Source organism: Strix uralensis, chromosome 4 (genome assembly GCF_047716275.1).
Source record: "Strix uralensis isolate ZFMK-TIS-50842 chromosome 4, bStrUra1, whole genome shotgun sequence".
NCBI lineage: Eukaryota > Metazoa > Chordata > Aves > Strigiformes > Strigidae > Strix > Strix uralensis.
The window spans coordinates 67,646,089-67,664,854 of NC_133975.1; the positions used below are offsets into that span (position 1 = coordinate 67,646,089).

At 38.0% G+C, this 18,766-nt stretch overlaps 1 protein-coding gene across 3 annotated transcripts in view; it reads left to right on the top strand.

Annotated features, from left to right (window-relative positions):
* ANK2 (ankyrin 2) overlaps nt 1-18,766 on the top strand; it is a 371,495-nt gene that overhangs the window by 55,976 nt on the left and 296,753 nt on the right. The window lies entirely within an intron of this gene.

The window sequence follows — 18,766 nt, forward strand, 5'->3', positions numbered from 1 at the left end:
GAGAAAGCTAAACTGGTATCTGATCTCTAAACAGCCACTTCCTTGCCAGCCAGATGGTTATGTAGGTATGTAAGGGCTTACCGTGCATTGGGAAGTGGTATCTGTAAATATGCTGCTGACAAAATTCTTGAGCTTCTGCTGATGACACCCACACATAAGCTTCAAAGCACACCCTGCTGTGTTTTGTTTGCAATGACTGTCCTGCTGATTATTTTTTAAATAGCTGATAATTGATTATAATTTTGTAGAATGTTTTTTGTCAAATGCAGTTGTCTGTGAAATCCATCAGAATAGTGTAGATTGGGAGAGCAATGGTTACATAGAGGAATTCCAGTTAATACCTATTAGGAGTAGTAACACAAAGCTATTTGGAAGAATCTTCAGAAAGGCTGGTTAAAGAAAAAAAAATTCTTACAAAAATGTCAGTCATTTCTATTAGAATGGAAGTTATACTAAATAGTTTTGGCAGAAGAGCGGAAACAGGAAGATAAACCTTTTGATTAGGGAATGTGCCTGGGATATGGAAGACAGACTCAATTTCTGACCTCAGTAAGGCAGAACTGAGGTTTAACTCTGAATTTCCTACTTCTGAAAAGGTTATGGAGACTTGCTGGGTTTTTGGCTGTTCTCCTTCCCTAGGTTTTGAGCTAAAAAAATCAAAACTGTATTGGATACAAAAATCAAGTATTCTCTGACAAGATTTTTAGCCAGAAAATTCTGACTGGTTTTGCCTTTTTTATAGACTTTCCGATGTTGGCTGTATGCAACTACTTTATCAGCTTTTTCTGCTGTTCTGCTGATTTTCTCCTCTCCAGGGGGATTTTACTGACATAGAAATGTCATGGAGAAACAAAAGCTTCACCTGAAGCTGATTTAGTGAACTGGAATTTGGGAATACTTCAGCTTAAAAATCTGTCCAACTAAAATTTCAATTGCACTTGATTATTCTGATTTTAAGCAAGAAGTATTTTGGAAGATGGGGTATAAATGTGTTGCAGCTAAGCAAGAAAACAAAACAAATTTTTTTCTCTCCTGAAGCTTTCTGTAGTTTTTACTATCTCGGAGCTCTATTTGAGCAGAAGCACAGACATCAATGTATAGAAGGTAGTGATGGCAGAGTTCTGCTTATTATCAGTGAATAAATGTCTTTGTGGGAACTGAAGATTCTTTTAAGTCTCCAGAGAATGCCACAATATTGTTTTAGCCTTTTAAAAAAGAAATTATTTGGCTAGCATTAAAACAAGATGCTGTTAACTGTGACTGCTTTAGATGTTTTTCTTCAATTTGAGCAGCTAAGCATTATGAAAATCTCCAGTTGTGAATCAGAGGCAAAACTTTCAGCAACTTGAGAATGATGTGTGGAGCCCTCAGTGCAGTGTAGTCATTGCTTTCTGAAAGTGGGATTCTGAGCACCCCGGGTTATTCACTTACTGTTGATGTTTACGTTCCCCAGTGTATGGACGATGGTGTGGAGGCCTGAGTGCATGAATGATACACTGTTGCTTAAAACTGGTTTCAGGCTTTGAAAGAGCTAGGGTTCCCTCTTCAAAGTTGATCCTTTCAGCAGGCTGAAATGCATCCTACTTTAAGGGAGTAGTTCCCCTTTAGTCCATGAGATGAGCTTAGGATTCATAGTATAGTAGAGACCCAACTGCATTGAAAATACAGTAGAGTACAACTCTTGCATTACTGGGATTTTTTCTTAAGCAGTTATTTGGAAATGATAAAATCATCAGTGTTAATTACTTGCGCCCTAGTTTCATATACCAAGCAAAAATATTAGATCTGATGCAATTCTTATGGAATACCTCATGTATTTTATAAGTGTAAAATTAATACAAGTTTGCCCCATATAGATTAATGTTTCATGGCCCACATTAGGATACACTGTGGGGAAACAGATATAATGATATAAAAAGATGCAATTAGAGTGATTTGTTTCGGGCAATTTAGTTTATTACATTTGACATGTTATTGGGTCTCAAACGTAACTAGAAGCTGCTTCTTGTAAACATGTCATGTCCTGTCTGTCTTAATATCATCTGCAGCATGTTGTTATTCCTTTTATTGTAACTATGTGCTTTCTATCAGAAGCCAGCAGAGACTTTGCTGCTGAGAAATACAGAATTCCTTTAATTTTTGTGGGAATAGTAATTGAATTTTATATTATGCCTTTGAAAGTTTTCAGAGATCATCTCGGTAAACCAAACATTGTTCTGAGCTGCATAATCATAATCTCAAGCAACCTGCTATATTGGATCTTGATGTATAGGTGCACTTTTCTTCTTTCCCCCGTTTTTGTCTGTTACATTATATTTTTTTGTTGAGACATATGCGTAGGTTTCTAGCCTGTGTGATTGTAGTGGTACCAGTGGAAGTATGAACTGTGTTCACATGAATTTCCCCAGTGCTCAACTGATGTTTTATAGTGCCTGAAATGAGAGTTAGGTGTTCTCTTCTTTTTCAAGGCACTAAGGATTTAGCAATCAGACCTCTGTGTATGTGTATATATATTTTTATATCACTGAACAAAATGTGTTTATTTTTCATTGTCAGGTAACAAGGTGGCCAGTGTTGTGCTATGCAGCAGGGAAATGCTGCCATGTCTTTTACTCTTCAGGCTTTTGATAAGACACTTACTGGGTTTATGGCACATGCTCTCCCCAGCTTTCCATGGAGCCAGGCAGCAGAACAGCCATCACCTTTTTGTTTCTTTCTTGTCTCTAACAGCCATGTTTTTTTCTCACTGGTGATCCTGAATGGAGGCAATTGTTACAGTGCCTGATAAAGTGCTGTGGGATGCAGTAATTTTTTTTGAAAACCGGGTCAACTGATGAGGTGTTCAACGTCCAGCTTCAGAAGAGAATCTGCCTGGAATATCTTAATGATCATCCTGATAGTTTTTCAACATTAGAGAAGGAAAAAACTCTGTGAATAGTAGCTGAATGGCAAAATCTGCCAGATCTCCTAGCTGGGATACATTTACAGTGTCTTATGATTGAGATAGGGTAAAATAATTTCTTTTTAGTCAACTCAAACCAGTTATTTTCTCCAAGTGATGCAGTTACGTGTCTGATATGTCCAAACAAAGAATAGAGATACACTGGATTTCTGTTATTCAGGGGCATAAGAAACTATTTTTCAGACTTCTCTGAGTCTAATATGTTTTATTTTAGTACCATATTTTTGGAAAAAGCAGGGATCAATAGATCTCCACTTCCTCATTAGTAAGCTTACACAGGTGTACTGGAATGCAAAGGGGCTACTATGAGACCATGAAAAAATATAAAACTGTAAAAGTGGTCAACAGGACAGCAGATCTCACTGGAGTGGCTTTCTATCTACTCTGCAGGCAATACAGAGCTCAGTGTCAAGAACTTGTGGTGTCTACTCTCTAACTTCAGAATGAAGTAAAGGCCAACATTTTGAAAATTTGATTCTGGTTGGGGGGTGGGGGGAGAAGCGTTTGTTCTAGTGAGCAGAAAAAATGAGTGAAAAAACCTATGTATTTTTCCAAACTGGTTTTGGTTTCTTTAATACAAATCCATTGAAGAGTGCTGCACTGTACTTGTTTGCATTGCAAATAATGTTCATAGTGCAATGCAGTGACAATGGAGAACAGGTCAATTCCTGAATAGGATTTACCTTTATTGGTTTTAACTTTTTCTAGATCCACAGCTAGGCAATAGGAGTTTCCCTGCTGAATCATTTAAAAGATGCATGTAAAAGACATTATTTAGTATCTTTCCATTAAAAGTATCTCTATTGCCCCTGCCCTATTTTTTTTTCTTGTTAGGCTTCTTCTATGAATGTATCTATTCCTTTATGAACTAGTGCACTATACATGATAGTATGCAAGTTCTACATGCTAAGCTTATTTAGCCCCTATGATTTCTATTCCACACTAATATTATAATCTCTTCATCCACTGGAAAATATGGTATTAAAATCTGAGCAGGTCAGACATAGCAGGGAAGGAAAATTCTCCATGCAGTTTGATGCTGCAATATACAGTACAGATTCGATGGGTCAGCAGTAGTGCAAAGTTCCTGTCAGTGGAAATTACTTGCTGCAGGATCCGTCCTGGATTCCTGAAGACACAGATTACAGCTGTTTGCTGTGTCTTTTTGTTTTTTGAAACATCTGGCAGATTCTGTAGCTTGACAGTACACTGTTTATGCCAATAAACTTTTAAAGAGTGATTTGGTGCTTGTAAGAATCACTGAATTATTGAGAAGTTTGGCACTTCTGTTAAATGCTAAGAATACTGAAGAATATTAGGTTAATACAACAGTAGTCAGTATTGATAACTTTGCTGGCAGCTTCAGGGATGTGAAAGTTTAAATGGGCATAATGAATAAATTACCCTTTGACTTCAGACTGTTCCTTCAAAATAAGAATGAAAGGATGTATGGTGGGTTTGCACTGCTTTCTGCCGCCTTGTATTTCTTTGTAGGTATGCAAGAGGCTCATATTTTTCATAATTAATTTAAACATCATGATCCAGCCTGTATTATAAAATGCATGGAAAAGCATTTCTATTCTAACCAAAATGAGCATGGAGAAGTCATGGTTATTTTCTTTTGACCTTCTTGGGATCAGTGACTACAAAATGGGAGAAATTCCAGAGTCTCTATGAAGACTTAAAAGTATTTCACTCTTGCTATTGAGTTTTACATGGAATGCTTTCAGATGCTGGGGCAATTAGCAGCTAAGCTAAATACACCTGAAGAGGGACTACTCTGTCAGAAATTGAAGCTAATGGGCTGTAAAAGCATACAGGATAATTCAAGTGCCCAGCACTAGGTTTGAAGCTAGACTGCCACCAGAAGGAGGGGGAAGCTGGACATGTTGGCCTAGGGCTGAATGATGCACTGTGAATGAGTATTAGCTGTTTCAAGCTGTTGTGGAGCCATGCTTGAAAATAGCTTTCAGTTTAGTAGCTGGGAAGAAAATGGGTGTGGAAAGCATCTCTTGCTTGAAGCAGTCACTATTTAAGCAGCAGATTGTATATGGCCCTGCTGTGTGACTTGTTGTTTTCTTTTTCTGTTTCCCTGGGCATAAAAGTAGAAGGAATAAGCCACTTCAGATAGGCTAAGATCTCCCAAAGTGATTTTGCTTTATTTAAAAAAGAGCTTGAAGTATAAATCATAAGGGAGTGTCTGATATGGTCCTAAGCCTTCCCACAGCTTATTTCCCAGACATAAAGTAAAACGTCATGTATAAAGCATTGACTGCAAAGAGCAACAGGTTGGCTGCCATTTTTTTTTAATCTGTTTTAGCCTTTCTGCCAAAATCTTATTTATTTTCCTTTACTGCAAGCATGGCAGTCAAAAGGGCATTGTGTTTTCTCAGTGAGAGAATGGGTAGTTCTTATCAGCCAGACAAATTTCTTATGTTTATAAACATATGTTGAGAAAACACTTTGTTCTCATGCAGTTTTTGCAGTTTCCTTATTGTGCCAGAAGAGATGAAAACATAAGTCTGGCTGCTTTGCAGAGCTACTTTTAAAGATACTGTCCTTGTTTTAATGTTTCAGATAATTATTGGCTGCATTTTTTTTCTCCTCCCGTGCACCACCTCCACACCCTCAGTTTGCAAATCCTTTCATGTATGCCAGTGTACGTCAGGAGGTGTTGCTATTTTTTTAAAATGCTTGTAAATGGGCAGTTTTGGATGAGGATTTGTGGTAAGAGCTGAATAAGAATGGCAAACCAAACTTTCTCCAAATACTCTGACAAATTAATTGGATACCAGTAGCTTTTTGGCATTGTGTGTTTCCTTTACATTTAATCAACAGCAGAGAGCTACCTTGGCAACTGGTCCTGCAATCATATCATAATGTGTATCCAGCAGCATTACAAATGTTTATATGCCTCTGTAGCACTAAATAGATAAATTCAGTAAATCAAGCAAGGATAATACCTGGTGTCTTTTGGAAGTTGCAATTCAACTATTTTATGCTGTTCTTTTCTCCAATTGGTCTCTTCTCCAGCTTCTCTCTCCTACCTTCTAGGAGGTAATGCTACATCTTCTGCCCAGTATATTAACTCTTGTCTCAAGTGAAAGCTGGAATAATAACAATCTTAAACAGAAATGAACCATTTTGTTGCCTCTGCTTTTCTCCATCTATGTTGCAGTGCTATTTCTGGCACAGGTAGAGGTTGAAGATGGGGACAAGATATAGAACTTGGTAAGGTTTCAAATGCTACCAAAGATTTGGGGGTGTCCAAAGCTTGTGTCTACCTTTAAGCATATTTGTATATTGCAGAAATTTCACTCTTCAGTCTTTAAGTGCCACTTAAAAATGCACATCTAATCTTCTGTTGATCTGAGTTCTTCATGTATGTTCTCGTCTCTCTGAAGATTGTTGTTTCATTGGCTGTATTTCAAGAGTCAATGCAAAACTAATTGGAATTGAGGTTTGTGTTGGTAAGTGTTAATGGTTGAAAGGTTTCCATTGACATGTTTGAAGGTGAACTAGGTCAGTCTCGTCACTCTTCTTGCTGTAACAGATAGGGTAGGTTTCTTCTTCATAAAGTATCGCTGTCACGTAGTTAATATCTGTTTTTATAAATCATTGGCTTTGCTAGACTACTTTACAATGGCATGAAAAAATGATTAGGAAAACTAGAATACCCCCAAACTTTTAATCTATTAAAAGTGAGCAAGCTGAGGTAACAAAGTATTGCCCCCAATGTATGCCTTAGCTTAGGAACGCAAAGCTTTTAATGAACTGTTATATAAGCAATCTATTTACTCCCTCACAAAATCCATTCTTCAGATTTACTTGGGCAGGGGGAAGAAGGGAAAGGGCTGACATACATTGCATATATTTTCAAGTGACTGTGAATCTGTTCTGTAGTTTTTACAACCACCTGTGGCTGTAATGTCTGTGGTTCAGAGGCCTGGATTGCTGCAGAGGTGGGCGTGCAAAGGTAGAGGAAGTAATTTTTATTTCTTTTGTGTACTTGGAGCCTTTTAGCTAAAGAAGCTGATGAAAGCTGGGCTGCCTCATTGTCTGCTCTTGTTTTGCCCAGACTGTAATGCCACAGCAGTTTGTCTCATTAATTTGTAACCATGAGAACAAATTATGATCTGCTGTAACAGTAACTATATTAACTAAAAAGGTCATAAAAATGATAGGAAGTTCTGTATTCTAAATATCAAAGCTGTGTAATTAGCATTTCCCTCAAACATTTCTAATTAAAAAATGTATGGAAGTATGTGCCTATACCTATGTGTATATATATGCATGTGAGCATGTATAGGGTGTATAAGTCTGTTAAACACCACGTTCATGGTTTGATATTAACAAACATTAATGAATCTCTACAAATTCTCAGAGGGGAGTCAGCTGGTATCAAAGTACTTGGATAAAATCCTTCACGCTAGTAGGTAATAGACACTTTCTGCTATATTTTAGCTCTTTAGCACTTAAACAGACATTTTTCAGTTGGGAACTGGGCACTTCCTAAAGAGTCTGTTTACAGTTCGCTATAGAAGAGATTAAGCGAATGCAAATAGTGGAATTAAAAAAAAAACACAACTAAGCAGTGCCTTTGAGTGATGCAGGTAGGTCGGTGGTTATGGAGTTGCTGAGAACCCACATCTGTGCCTTCTGACAGGAGAAATGGCTTGTGGCTGAATGTGAGGTAACGTGCAGTGGAAGAAGTTGCTGGGGTCTATATTTAGTAACTATCCAAGGAGTTGTTTATTATTAATAATTATTCAAGCAGTTAATGATTTTTTTGAACTGAGCCATTTGTCTTCCAAAACTTTAAAATGGAGTATCAGCTGGAAAACCTGATTTCTGACTTGTGTTAAGGATTCAACAAATACTGAAACAAAAGTTTGATGTAGGATCTTCTGTAAATAATGCTCAACATTGGACAGCTGTCTTAAAACATATCAGAAACAGAATAACAGAAACCATCCAAGGAAGGCTAGTACCATCCAGGAGAGCACAGATGGTGTTTTCAGAGGAGGAGGAAGACATGATCTTTCCATTTAGGAAAAGGTTATCGTGAGAGTACGTGGCAGTTTTATTTATATCTCCCTGTTAGGGGGGTTAGCTGGGAGCTGCCATTTGCTCTGTACCTTCTCATAACTCTGCAAGAGTTTGTCTGAGGATTACAACCTCTAATGTGGACAAAAATTTACAAAACACTTTTCTCATTCTTTTTTTCTATTTTGTTAACTGATGATGTTAAAATCACTTTAGTGATAGTGATAGTCTTGAAACTGTAAATACACTGTTAACTGATTGACTGCCTTATTCTTCAGACAGTCTGAAAGCACGAAATGAAATAAACTTTCGGCATTCAGATCCTAACCACGTTTGTCATCCATAAAAGCTGCATTTCAAGATCAGACCCGAGGGTCTGTGTTTCTCAGTGTTTTCTCCTCAACAATAGCCACAGCCTGGTGCTTGGGAAAGAGTAAGAACAGGGCAAGCATATCTGATACTTCCCCCAAATTATCTCCCAGCCTCCAGCTGTTTGGCTCAGGGGATTTCCTGAGCTGGATATTGTCTGTGTATTCAATAATCCTCAGCAGTTTTCTCTTTCACAAACTTGTCCCTCCTTGAGCTGAGGTAAACCCCTTCCATCTTGCTAAAGAGAGGGAAATTCCTGTCACCATCTCTGTTTCAGCTGCTGGGGTGGGTGGGACATAAAAAGCCTCCTGTCCTAGAATGTAGGATGTGTTCTTAAATTTAGGGAGGGGAAATAAAAGGTTTAAAAAAGAAAACAGTGATGTTAAAGAATATGGATCGTTATTGCTACAGTTGAAGTATTGTGTGGAATATGTGCATATCATCAAGAACAAAACACTAAAAAAAGAATACCATGTAACAAAGACAGAAATCTATATTCAAATAACTAGGCATTTGAGTCTTTGCAGTAGCTGACTGTCTTGTCAGTTCTTGTGCTCTCATAAGTATGGCTTTATAAAATACTAGCTTTCAAAAGGAAGCCATCAGGAAATGAATAACTTTGTAGTCACAGCTGGGTTTAAGAAGTAAAGATAAAATAGCAAGCTCTTACTGAGGCACTCCATTTTGTGTGCTGAATGATGCAGGAGTTTTGTGAAAAAGTGTCTGTTGATTCTGTAGCACAAGAAATCAATGTACTGTATTTTCTTTTTTTTGGCATCATTTGTTGTTCCTGTCTTTCATCTGAAACATTGAAAATTATTTTTTTTGGTAGGTTCCTGATTTTAAAGTAACTTTTTTAAAGCATAGAAACTTCAAAAAAATGCATCAAAATGGGGGACAGAGATTCATTCCATGGACCCAAACCGATCGCCTTTAGGTAGGTTCTTGGCAAGGTAGGGCTCCTCAGCAGTATAGCACAGCTTTCTTCCATCCACACTAACAGTACACCGAGAGCACCGGGATGCTTCCACCCAGTCTATGAGCCTGTAGCACTGGGCGGGGGGTAAGACAGGAACTGTACGCCAATTCAGGCTGTAGGGGAATATTTGGAAGCATCTGTAAGGGTATATAACTTACTCTTCTTGCTTTCTATCCTGTTCTGATACTTGCACTTCCCCCTGTGTGTTCTTCCCTTCCTTCTGTTCCTCTTCAGCCCTTCACACACAGGGTGGTCTGTCCTTTCCCTTGCTGTGTAGCACATGGTGAGAGTATTGAGAGACACCATCTTCCTGGGGCTCTCCTCTGCTGGAGCCCAGTGCTGTGAGAAGTGGTTGTCAGCTGTGTGCCCTGCTTGCAAGGGGCAACACAGAGCGGTCGCACAAGCACAGTTCAATAGTCAGCAGATGGGGGCAGATGTGATGCCAAATGCAAACTGAATCTTACAGAACGTTATTATTCACCCTTACAGGTCTATTTAAAGAAATGACAAAATGATAGCAAAGCGCTCATTTCGAAGTGTGCTGAACTACTGATGAAAAGCACTATACACAGGAAAGACACTATAAACGTAAGCTGTGTTTTTAGCAGCTTATGGCTTATTCAGTTTTGGATAAATTTTCATGGGGATGGCAGAAAGCTTATTCCTGACATGGCTGCTAGATTTTTAAGTCTGTGCTCCAAACCATGAATATTCTAGAGGCTTTCAGTGAAATGGTGGTAAGAATTTTCTTGAAATAATCTGTTCTGCACAAACCATTTTTTTCATATGGCTAGACTGTCAGCCTGAGAGACTCCAAGCACTTGAAAGTGTTTTAAGTTTGGTATAATAACAAGCAACTTGCCCTTATTTTGTAAATTGTTAGACAACCTGCAAACATTGCTCTCTGCGTTGCAGCAGTAACATCTTTTAGCAAAAGAATTTGGTATAGTTTGTCTAGTTCCTAGTCAGGAACTTTTAAGATGGTCCTTTGCTCTTCTTTAAACAATTTCTGCTTTAATTGCAAGTGGGAAAAATAATGAAAAAACTGAGAGCTTAATTGATGTACTGTCATAGCAATTTTAGAAGTAAGCAAAGCACAGTCCCTTAACCCTGCATCTGGCCACCTGGACCGCAGCATGTCCTCAACAGTAACAGCGCAAGTGCAGTAATACAACTTTTATCTATGTATGACATCTGATATTTTCTAGATCTCCTTGGCAGTGCTATAGCAGCAGTAGGAATTGCTCAAATGCTGCTGTTCATACACCCTGTGGAGTCATAATCTCATCCAGCAAAACTGGATGCTAATCTCACTAGGAAAAAAGACTTTTGTTTAAATAGTTGGGCATGTTAAGGTATTACCAATAAAATATTACTATTAAATATTGCCAAAAGACATCTGTATAGTAACAGGAATTGAGTTTGAATCATATGTGACAGTACCTTTCAAGGGTTGTAGATGCAGTAAAATACAAATCTGTGTATTTACATAAGTACCATGTTGATGTGAAAGTACCCACTCAACTAAAATGGTTTCATTCACTTGCATGCATGTATTGAGTATAAATGTTTTGACAGTTCTTCCATTACTGTTCCTATGAAACTTGTGCTATCAGTCTTTGGGATATGCTCTCAAAGATGAGCTGCTCTCTCCAAACATATATGTCAGTTTCTTGTTTTGTTATGTCACTGGTATAAAATCAGCTTGAAAATGATTATTTTCCAAGGTTTAGGGGGTGGTGTGTGGTCATTATTAAGTTTATTTTGGGGTGTGTGACAGTCTTTTCATGGCATGTAAGTCAATTTTAACTTACTGAAGAGATATGGACACAGAATTAAGAAAAACAATGTTTATGAGCTATTATTTTCTTTTTAAAAGGAAATGTCTTTCATACCTTTCTTATTATTTTTCATTTTGTTTTAATTAGTTTGTGCTGTTTAATCTACTTCATAGTTACCAACCACCAAGGAACAAAATGTATTTTACTCATAATTTCCCTTAAACTGGACTCCCATATTAAGGCAATTACCGTATCTAATAACTGCTGTTAATGCCCAGACTCTGTCCAATTCCATGTTTCAAGGGGAAGCAAAGTTATTTGTATGGGACTGAAGTGCAACATTTCTCTGATAAAGGCCAGTGTTCTGGAATGAAGGTTGAACAGGAACGATGGTCCCCTGCCAGTCTGTTGGGAGAGCTGGGGTCATGTAATATTGTCACTAAGCCAGACAACAAGCCAGGGCAAGAAATAGCTTCTGAATAATTTCTTTATATGTTAACCAGTCAGGAAGCTGTAGCTGCGATAGCAGTGAAGCTAAGTTATTTAAAAACACGGCTAATTAAGAGATTACTAAGTGTTGGTTGCTATGCTATGTAGTTTAACTCTTTTTTTTTAAAGAATATCCAGTATTTAGTTAATAGTTTGTTTCCTGTTTTACATTTTTGTTGCTTCATTTTGCTAAGTAGTAATAAGTTACTAATATTTAATCAAACCAGACTGTTTTGTTCAGAAATTGTCTACTAATTTTATTATTTGCTGGTGAGGGGATCATTGTCTCATGACTTTTTTTTTTTTAATTCCTTAATCTCAATGGCAGAAGTGTGTGCTATCTGGAAGAGGTTTTCAGCACCATGATGAGAACATTGTCTTGAAATTGCCTATCTATTGATATGATTAATATCACATGAATAACTTGCCATAACTTCCTGATACATACTGATTTGATATTTTTTAGCTCTTTATTTCATGAGGAGAAAAAAGGAAAAGACTAAAGTATGTTATAGTTCATTGCAAAATTGGAGAGCTAAATTCATTCACAAAGACTGAATGTATAGAATGATTCTAGGATAAAAAGCTGAATGTATGTGCTTTGGACCAAAATCATGGAGCCACATTGATTTAACAGCAGCTGCTTCCAACCTCCCCCCTTATCAGAAAATTGGTATGCTAATAAATTAAGTATAATCAGTCAGAAGACTGCAATGGGGTAACAGTGACTTAAGTGTTGAGGATACTGGTGTGGAAAACAGTCTCCGAGGATGCCTTAAAGAAATGCTGTCAGATATTTGAGTGCTCAGCAGTAACAGCTTAGCTTGAAATTGTGAGGGAGACAAGCACATGGCACGGCTGCTGCCAGGGTCCCTGTGAACCATCAGGGCTGGGTGGGGTGCTGCTGTCCTTGGGCCGCCTCCCTGAGCGCACGCGTGCGTGCCTGTGAACCGGTGTTCTGGACTTTGTGTTTGAGCAAGCTGGAAATGTAGCTGCTATTTCTTTAATACTGTAGCAGAGCATGTACATGTGAATACCTAACTACAGCTTTTATATATGTTCATTTTCCCTCTGGTGCTTGTTCTGCGTGGCTTATCTCATGGCATTTAAATGGTCAATTTATAAACTGCATCAATTCTAAAACACTGTTTTAAAGATTACTTTCAGGTATATTAGGTAGCTAGACATGGATGCAGTTAGATATTTAGTCATTGAAATCTTAACTGAGGATCTTTTTCTCTTTGCCACTTCAATAACTTTTGATAACATATTTAAGGTAGGCTTTTTAGGAAGTTAGACTTTTTGACTATTTCCAGTTGCTTGATTTTATTGGATTTTTTTTAAACCCGATTTTTTACAGTGACATGGAGAAAATGTGTCTAGCAGTGGATATGCTCCTGAGATCCTTTTCGTGGTGGATGAGCACTGACCAAAGTCAGCAAATGTATTTATAGCTTGATATTCACACAGATCTCTACCTGGCAGTGCTGGGGTGCTGCTATGCTTGCAGACCATTAGAGTTGTTGCCAGAAATGTTCACTGAGCACGTTATAATCACTGTACAGACATGAAGAAAGCCATTGTTGCTGCCCATGTGTATCAGTTTCCAGCATCAGGTGACTGATCGCAAGGATCCAACCTGTCAGTCTCTGGCCGTGGTCACTGCCAGGTGAGCCAGGGAGTATTTCACTCACACGTTGCTTCTCAGTTCTCCCTGTTTGTTGTTTGGGTAGGAGGTTCAGCCACTGCCCCTCTTTAATCAGGCTGCTTTCACATGCCCCAGTCCTCCTCTTCAGTGATATTGGCAGGTTGGCGTGTAGTAACCATGGTGTATGTGCAAAGGGGAATAAATGTGTGTAAGATACGCTGCTTGGGTTTCTGCTCCTGGTGCCTGTAACATTAGTTCTTAAACCTAAATAATTGCTAGTAAGCATGGCTCTGTGGGGTTTAATTTTGTGTGGTTTGTTGGGGAAGACTTGAGTCATTTAAAACCCTGAAGGGCTGCAGCTGGTGCTCAGCTGTGGCCAATGCGTTGGGCAGGTACTGTGAGGGCAGGGCTCTGGCCCAGGGCTGTGCTAGAAAGGCTTCTGTGTAATTACTGTGTTAAGACAAATCTGTATTTTGAGAGGTTTGAAACCAGAAAGCCTATGCAGGGCTTCAAAATAATAAAGTCAAATGTTTTGAAACTTCAACAAAACCATTTTCTGCAATGCATGAAAATTGGTGTTTAAAAAAGGCTTATCTTTGCTTTCTCTATAATATCTTGCATCTTTGAAACGTTGCACATGAGATACTGGTAAAAATTATTCGCCCCGCCCCCCGATGTTTTATCCTGTTGTATTTGTTTACGTCAGAACCGGGGGCAGGGGGGTGGGAATAATGCTAGCTGCCTTCAAATCCCTTCTAAGGCAGTGTGTGGCGACTCTGCTTGCTTCGTGTCCCTTTGGCCGAAAGAGGGAGGTCTTGCCTGCCTCTCTCCTTCCTCCCGGCCGGGGCGCGGTTCCTTCTTCTTTCCAAAGAAGAATAATAATGACAATAATAATTATTTCTGCCTTTGGTTAAAGGCTGTAAATCAGAACACGTTTCTAATGAAAAAAGGAATTAAAGATAATACGTATTTGAGAAGACTCTAAGAAATAGTATGAAGTAACAGTTTTGGGTACTGACAGGCTGATGTTCACAAACTTCAGAGGATTTAATTTCTGTGTGGTTACCTGGTTCACAGTTAAGTATCAAACCAAATATATTTTTAATCTTGGAAAGAGTAAAATCAAGTTTTCTGTATACTTTCCCCGACTGCTTAAGAGATGACTTGATAGAAATGAAGGTGAATGTTATTGTATAAAATGTAAAAACACTTTTCAACTCTAGCTTTCGGGTAAGTGCTTAAAATTTGGCTTTTCAGCTGGAGGTACATAGGCTCATCATAAACTTTTCTATTGATGAACTGCACAAGAAAAACCCCTGTTTTCATTATTTTTCTGATAGATGTGGGGAACCATGTAGGCAGCATGCTCGCTCTAGTGGTTAGGAAAATATAACTATGCCAGCTACCCAGGAAGAAAGGTACTCTTCTTACATTTATTTCTACCCAAGATTAATACAGCCATAAGAAATTATGCCTGAATCATGTTGTGTTTTTAGTTGGGGCTGTATGACCCATGCATATGTGCGTGTTCTGTGGTGACAGCAAGCATCTAATTATGAAAAAAATTTATAGAGATTTTGATTTGATGCTCTGTTGCCACCTTCTGCTCATCCATCCTTCCACCACACACTTGTAATGCAGTAATATGTTGCACTAGGGAACCTGCATTAGAGGTGACATTTGATTATACAGCGTTTTAAGGAAGCAGTGCCAAAAGGAAATGTCAGTTCCTCTTCTGAATTCCTGAATGCAAAGCCCTGTTTAAATAACACAAGGAAAATGAATGACAGTTTTGATCATTTTGAAAACTAAGACGTAAGCCATTTCTCTGACATGGAGTAGCTCAGTCTGACTTCGATTAGCTTAAAAGCTCACTAATCACAAACCAAAGCAGACGGTATTTGTGTATTGCATTGTGAATCACAGAATTTATGAGACTAATTTAAACCTTTGAACATTTTAATAGGGAATAGAAGCAATTGTAGGAGTAGTATTGACTGCTTAAAATGTATTGATTTTTTCCGAAGATTTCTACTTGGTCTCTGGAAAGCATGCCCCTGAATGTTTATCCTGTCAGCATTTATGACTTATTATATGGCCCAAACACTGACTTTAGCAGCTCCTGCTCCATTAGGAGCTCTATTCAGGCAGAGGGAAATAGAGGATATCAGCTAGTTTGGGATGATACCAGTAAAAAAATCTGTCCTTTTAAAAATGCTGGAAATAATGGCAATTTAAATTATAGCTGAAAGGTGTATTAATCCTCTAGTAAAATTCATGATAGAGAGGGAACAGAGGAAAATTGCTGGTGTTCCTAATGGATACTTTTATCTAGGAGAATTAGATAGAAGGAGAAGCAGCCTTGAAACTTCACAGATTGAGATCTGTGAGGAAGCAGGTGTATTGTTATGTACCAGTTGCTGCTTCTCCCTTTCTTCTGTCATGTAGCTTCACTTAGAAGCTACACAGGTAGCAGTTCTTTTTGTCTGAACCTGCTCAACACCTGTGGTTTGTGAGGATAAAGAATGTGAAGTCAGAGTTGTAGGAGAAATAAATCCTGGCTAGCTAACAATAAGTATACTGTAGAGGATAGCAGGTACCTAACTGCATTCTATTTTACCCATATTTATAAATAGTGAAGAATAGGCTCTTCGAACTTAGGCAAATGGGATACATCTTGATATAGCTTAATGACCTTGACATTAGAGGATAAAAAAAGAGATTTGCCTCATCTGTTACACTATGTTAAAAATAGCTGTGTCTACTGAGGCCAACTGGCTGCGGAGCTCAGACACATGAGTACCTACAGTAACTCTGACTGTGGTGTGAGAAATATGCAAGCGGTCATTCATTATTTCCTGACAACATTTAGTTCAGTTTGCCTTCACCCTTTAAAAAAATTTATCTGCATTCACCTTGGTGTCATTTCACATAAAAGAGTCTCTAAGCATGAAAGCTGCTGTGCAGAGCAGGAACTGGGCTAAGCATTGCATCTAACTTGCCCTGGCTTTTTAGGTGGAGTAGGTGAGATTTTGACCATGCTTACAGTGTGAATTCTCTGCCTGCTTGAGACCACGCTTGCTTTTGCCTGGACCTACAATCTTGTGGCCCATATACTGAAAGGACTGTAATGTGAGTAATGGCAGCTACTGATCTGCAGTACCTGCCCAGGGACATGCACAGGTAGGTATTTAGTTGTCTTAATTTGCTTACCACAGGCAATGAGAAGGGCATAGGTACTGGTCTCATATGGAGTATAAATTACCTCACAGTAAGTTATTCCTCTGTTATAAAATTGATGCAAAGCAGTTTTAAATCTGTATGGTATCAATTTATTTTAATTTACTAATTTAAGTCAACCTGTTTAAAAATTGTCTATATGAGTGCTCATACACATGGTCCTGGCTTATGCTTTGCTCTAGCGAAGAGTGGACTCCAGTTCCTCTGGAAGCCAGATGAACACCCTTGGACATGTGCTTCTTGTGCATAGCTATTTCCCATAGGTGGGTTGCTTTTGCACAGCTTCATAACGCTTTTTTTTTTTTTCTGAAGTGAATTTATCAAGTGGATGCACTGAGGCACAGTTTAAAGTAATGCTTATCGCTGCATACAGTTCACTGAATCTTTGCTAGGCAAAGGATCCTTTGATAGATGGGGCTTGCTGGGTGTCACTTTTAAAGACCAAATCTCTTTAAAATTCAGATAAAGCCACAAAGTATCTATTTCCCTGAAGTTGAATGTCCATGAGTAATATTATGTTGTATCTAAAAATGAGGAACATGTGCCTAGTTTTGCAGTACAGGTGGGATTTTGAGTTTTAAGAACTAAATATGCTATAAGATCAGTCTTGGGACAGATGTACTAGCTTGTGGTTAAATTGTGTGTGTACATAGATGCAGTTATTCGTAGTCTGACCCCTTGAGTGGACACAGTTCAACCCACTTGAGCCCCGCTGGTGTCCAGCTGCTCTTATTGGAAGGGTGGCATCTCAAAGAGGAAAAGGGTGGTTCAGTTTCAGTGCCTTAGAGGTGACAGATGATGGTACTTGTTACAGTTTTCCTTGATTTGGTATCTGTTCCATAGGAGCTGAAGTGATAGGATGAAGATGGTGCATAGGCTGCTGAGCATCTTAGCAATGGAATAAGAGCATCCTGGCTACATGGTACATATTTTCTCCATTTTTGTGGATTTTTCCCTCTTCTTCTGTTTATTTTCATTTAAGGAAAAGATTATTTACTGAGGAGAGCATAAATAAATAATATATCAATAATAATTGCAGTAATATAAAACAATTGTTTTGCAAAAGTTACATGATTACACATCTGATTGTTGAGAATTGATCTTTAACTGTGTATTATTAGGAATCATTCGGGTTTATGTATTAGTTGTCTAAATATGACAGTAGCATTTTTTCAGGTGTTCCTATTTTGGCTTTCATTGCTTTCATGCTTGGGAAATTTAAGTTTTGTATTTCTTGGTTTTCAACATTTGTTGCTTTATTTGCATCTATGGTTCACTATACTCTATAAATACCTGGTCTTTACTAGTAAATTTTATTTTGAAATGTTGTTCTTAACACTTAAGAATTGCAAATTGAAGTTCTTACAAAATGTAAAATAAGTAGGGAATCATAAGAGTTGTTTCAGTTTCTGACAGAATCTGGATTTTAGTCACATCATGTTTGGGTTTTTTTTACTAATTTTATTGGTTTTTAGTGTAGTATCAGTAAACGTATTTTAAAATTTGCTCTCATTTGCAGATATTTTTCAGGACACTGAATGAAATCTTGATATTTAGTCAAGCTTTGACATTTTCTGTTAGACCAGATTAAACCTTCCTTCATGTAGCTGCATTTCAATAGACCAGAAAATGGCAGTCAGAGGGTCAACTTTACTTCTGATGTAACGTCTTTTAGGGAACAAAACATCAGGATTGAATTTTGTCTCTATCTGGAGCTACAGGATGTGTCAAATGCTTTCAGGGACTGAGACTCAAAAATGCCCTTTACTTTGTTTTTAGTGTAAAACTAAGTTCTGAGTCAACTAAATTAAATAGAAACAATAATTTAATTATTATATGTACTTAATGTTCCCGTCAAAGCTATGGAGAGAGTTCTTCAATTTAGATAATGTTTCATTTTATTTGTGTCATTGAATTAACTCAAGAAAGGTGGCATGTCCTATTAGAAAATATCTACTGCTTGGAAAGTAACTGGGAATTGGCTCTGGGAAAATCTAAAACTGTAACAGCTCAAATCTTGGGTTGACAGTTCTTGGGGTTGCAAGCCTTTCTGTTCTTGTATCCTATATATCTACACAATAGCTAATAATTTCCTTCCCAGGCTCCACAGGTTGGTTTATTTTTATTTTAAGATTAGGAGAAAGGTTTGAATTAGGAGGCCTCTGAGTTACTGCTGTTTTATAAAGGCTGAATGTTAGAAGATGTCTCCTGTTGCTGCTGCAAGTGGACAACCAATATAAAAAAAAAATTCC